The sequence below is a fragment of the Phodopus roborovskii genome, unplaced genomic scaffold, assembly GCF_943737965.1.
Source record: "Phodopus roborovskii unplaced genomic scaffold, PHOROB, whole genome shotgun sequence".
Classification (NCBI taxonomy): domain Eukaryota; kingdom Metazoa; phylum Chordata; class Mammalia; order Rodentia; family Cricetidae; genus Phodopus; species Phodopus roborovskii.
In genome coordinates this window covers 9,577,548-9,582,244 of record NW_026125052.1, presented here as the reverse complement: position 1 = coordinate 9,582,244, position 4,697 = coordinate 9,577,548, and the positions used below count along the sequence as shown (strand labels likewise).

Genomic DNA, 4,697 nt, shown 5'->3' with positions numbered 1-4,697 from the left:
GTCTGAGCCTTCTAACTGAGACCCATGTTCAGGGGGTCTGAGTCAGTCCAATGCTGGATTCCCAACTATCAGTCTGGGGGGGCCCATTAGCTCCTCATTGTTTAGGTCAGCTGTCTCTGTGTGTTTCTGTAGCTGGGTCTTGTCCTCCCTCTCTGCATCTGGATTCCAGTTTGGTTCAATGTTTAGCTGTGGGTGTCTGCTTTTGTTTCCATCAGCTACTAGGTGAGGGCTCTATGATGGAGGATAAATTAGTTATCAATATGATTATTAGGGAAGGGCACTTATGGTAGCCTTTCCACTATTGCTTATATTGTTAGTTGGCAGACCCCATCTTTTAATCCCCACCCCAATAGTCTAACTTTAAAGAGGATAAAGCCAATGCCTTTCCTCACAAGAGCTCAGGACTAAAGTCTCTTTGCTATCAGAATCTCTATTTGTGATCCGTTATCAGCATTGAGACAAGATTCAAATATTCTCAAAGAAGAACAATGCACATTGTGATTGCCTATTCATCAACAGCAAGCACTGCATTCAAACTATTGCATCCCAGGAATTAACAAAGTTTATAGCCACACCTTTCCTCCCAAATCAACCCCTCTGCCAATTCGACTCTCTCTTTATTCAAACAGTATGCTGTTTTGCTTATGATTCCATGTCCTAAATTATGTCAATGCTGTTTCTTAGTGCCATCTCATCATCAACTGCCGCTATCGACTCCTGTGAATATAGTTTTCACGATTGGTAGGGACACTTGTTGCACATCAATACCACGAGCCAATAAGTCAGTAGTGATCAGAACACTGCTTGAACCTGATCGGAATTCTCTCATGATGGCATCTCTTTCCTTCTGGTCCATGTCACCATGCAGAACAGAAATTGTGAAGTCCCTGGCATGCATTTTCTCTGTGAGCCTTGTATTGAGAAAAATAACTGCTTGAATGATAATCTGTGTCTCATACAAGTCACATAAAGTGTCCAACTTCCACTCCTCTCATTCAACATTAATATAAAACTGTTTGATTCCTTCAAGGGTCAATTCTTCCTTCTTCACCAGAATTCGAATTGGATCTCTCATGAATTTTTTGGGCACTTCTAATACATCAGTTGGCATTGTGGCAGGAAGCAGCACAACCTGAATGCTTGTATTTAATTTTTGGAAAATCTCATAGATTTGATCCTTAAACCCTCGGCTCAGCATTTCATCTGCTTCACCCAAAACAAACATTTTGATCCATTTTGGAGAAAGGTATCTTCTGTTTAGCATACAAACACTCTTCCTAATGGCCTCTGCCAGGGACCAGGCCAAAGTTTCAGTTTAGTAGAACTGGCTAGAGCTGAGCAAGCTATTCTTGAAAAGCCACAACCCATCAGCAACCAATCAGAGGGAGCCCCATAACCTTGTGCTTAAGAGAACTAAAGCTTCTGCCACCCTGAAGCTGAAAAGCCACTGACCACTGAACCACCAACAAATCCTATAGCAACCAGTTAACTTTTTGTTTAAACCTACCCAGACTAATCTCTCTTCCCTGGAATTCCCTCAACCCAGTTTAAAAGGGTACCTGCAAGCTTCTCAGGTTGTTGCCTTGTGCTACCCTAACAGGTTGGATTAATAAAGCGTTCTTGCTTATTGCATACATGACTGGTGGTCTTTTGTGGGACTTCTCATGGACCATAGCAGTCCCCCGATCTTTGGTGGCTGCTGTTTCCTTGTGTGGAGCATTCTTCACTTAGCTGTCTGCTCAAAGTCCATTCCCAAGAACTTTCCCTTTAGAAAGAATTACATCAAAATATATCCAGACATTTTTTAAAGTCCCTTATGCTATTTTATATTTCTTCATAGTTGTGTTAGCACCAAAGTTTAAATATTTATGTTTGTTTATTGGTTGTCTCCTTTAAAAAAAAAATCTAAGGTCCACCAGGAGACAGATTTTTGCTCTATTTACTCTGCTATGCACAGCACTGAATTTTTGGTATTTGGCAAATGAATGGAAATGAATGAATGAATGAAAGACGTGGACAGGTTCAGTCCACCCTGGGATTTATTTGGGTTACAGACGCATGTTCTCTAGGTGACTGTTTAGCCTCTTTCAAAAGGAACATCTGGTGTTTACTGGCATTGGGATCTTCCTCTAAGAACATCTGTCAGGAGCCGACTCTCATTATGTTCATGATTTTAAAACTTAAAGTCTTGCATAACTTCCTGTTATATAGGATAAAACTCCATCTCCTTCCTTTGGCTGCAGGGTCCTCGTCCTGCTTTTCTGACCTCTTTACCTATCTTTGCTTTTGTTTTCTGTCCTCTTGCATTTGGGTTCCTTCTGCCTCACAAACACCCTCTATAGTTCGTTATTTACTGCATGCAGCTGCTGCCTCCTTTAGCTCGGAGCATTGTTCAGGGCTTCAGTTTTCCTCGCTGGATTTTCATTACTTAGGGTTAGCATGACCTTGCCAGGGATCTCTATACTGATCTCCAAGGTCTCTCTCATCCTCATTACCCTGTTTGAGATTTTCCCTTGGAGAACTTATCACTAACTAAAATGATCTCACTTATTTAATTAAAAATGTAGAAGCCTTTCTTTATTAAAAAGAGAAGACATTAAGTTTCCACTGTGCATAGTCATTGTACATGGCAATGCATTGCATAAGGACATTTTCATACAAGTAGATGTTGTACATTGAGAATATTTCCCTCCATATCCTCCTCTCATCCCTCCACACCCACCCCACTTCACCTCCCCCTTTCCTGTTAGTCCTCTATTTTCCCTGTGGAGATGTGATTGGGAAATGTGCCCCACAAGTTCACCAAGTATTTGAAACTTGGTCCTGGTTGGTAGTGCTGTTTGGGGGACATTATGGAAGCTTTAGGAAATGGAACATTGAGGGAAGTTTGTTACTTGGGGCAGGCCTTTGAGGATGTATAGCTTGGTTTCACTTCTTTTTTTCTCATTTATTTATCTTTTTATTAAGCTATATATATTTTCCCAACCCTTTCCCTCCTTCTCTCTCCTACTCCATCCTTCCCCCTACCCCCCATGCTTCCAATTTACTCAGGAGATCTTGTCTTTTTCCCCTTCCTAGGCAGATGCATGTGTGACTGACTATCTTAGGGTCCTCTCTATTACCTATATTCTCTGGGGTTGTGGTCTATTGTTGGGAAATTTAAGTACTTGCCCATTACAGCTCTCTTACTCCCCACACAGCTGTAGAACTTCCATGCAAACAGGGTTGAGCAAACAAGGTTGTTTTCAGAACTTTCCGGTGTGCAGTGCTGTGCCTTGACCCCAGGTGTGGGTGGTGCATGACTTCCTCCTATGCTTAGCCCATCCCCTGGCTTGAGTATATAAGCCCATTACTCTGTAATAAATAGCAGCAGCTTCTTCTTCACTTCTCATGATGGTCTGTTAAGTTTTTCAATCCTGACACCCTCCACCATGCTCGGTACTCTGGCTGTGCAGGCGCGGCAAGTGGAGGTCCCACCAAGATTTGGAAAGTGAGGAATAGTGGACAGGGTCGCTCTGTAGCTGGCAGGAGCACATTGGGGTAAACAAGGTACGTACAACAATATGGGAATTGCTTCAAGTAAGAATGAAATGAAGGAACAAATAAGAAAACTTTTAAAATAACAAGGAACAGAAATTAAAGTAAAGCTGCAGATACCATAGAGAAAGTTAGTCTTTGGTTTCTGACCAGGGGAGGACTTAATGTTCCTGATTGGGAACAAGTGAAATCAGACCTACAGAAGAAGCTACATAAAGAGGGTCTTGACATCATTCAGATAGCCACCTTCTCTTTGTGGAGGTTAGTCAAAGATGCCTTGTAACAGACAAAGTTAAAGTGAAAAAACAACTTGAGACAACTAAGGAGGCCTTTAGAGAGGTCCAAGAGGAGGAAACTAGATGAAAAGTAACAATTAGTCAGATCCCCAGTAAAGAAAATGATACAAAATGGTTAACATCTTCTCAGGAGGAAACTTTAATAAAGGAAATTTTAGAACTCTGCATAAGCTGAGGCTTTGTCATAAAAAAACTCATATGGGACATAGTCATGAGGGTCTTTCTTCAGATAAGGGAGATGAGGAAATAGCAACAACTGTTAAAAGAAATGCTGCTGGATTAATCCAATTTATAGATTTTAAGAATGCCTTGACTTTATTTTTATTTATTTATTTATTTATTTATTTATTTATTTATTTTTATTTAATTTTATATAACAAAGTCCAATTAAATGAAAACAAACATTTATACACAATATTTGGGAATTTGGGCGTCGTTCCTTCCAAACTACTTCCTGCTGGTAAGGGGCGCTGTCTTGGGGGATTCGAAGAAGATTCAGATATCCTAGCTGTAGTCTGCAGGGCTGTTTTGTCCAGCTGTTTGGAATGTAGGATCAGCTTGTACTCTGTTTCAGGCGGTCTGGCGTGATCAAACCACATTAGTCTGGAAGGAATCCACATCTTTTCATTTTCTGTGGAAACAAAAATAGAAATACTTTTCCCCAGTAACTTGTTCTTCAACTTAAATTTTGGAGTCAAAGCGGAATGCCTTGACTTTAAAACTTAAGTCTAAGGACAGGTTATTGGGGAAAAGGATTTCTATTTTTGTTTCCACAGAAAATAAAAAGCTGTGGATTCCTTCCAGACTAACATGGTTTGATCAAGGAAGACCCCCTGAAGCAGTGTTCCAGGTGGTCCAATACTC

At 40.8% G+C, this 4,697-nt stretch overlaps 1 pseudogene; it reads right to left on the bottom strand.

Moving 5' to 3' along the window:
• Positions 1 to 681: 681 nt before the first annotated feature.
• LOC127221377 (eukaryotic initiation factor 4A-II-like) lies at positions 682 to 1,268 on the bottom strand (annotated as a pseudogene).
• Between the last annotated feature and the right edge of the window lie 3,429 nt (positions 1,269 to 4,697).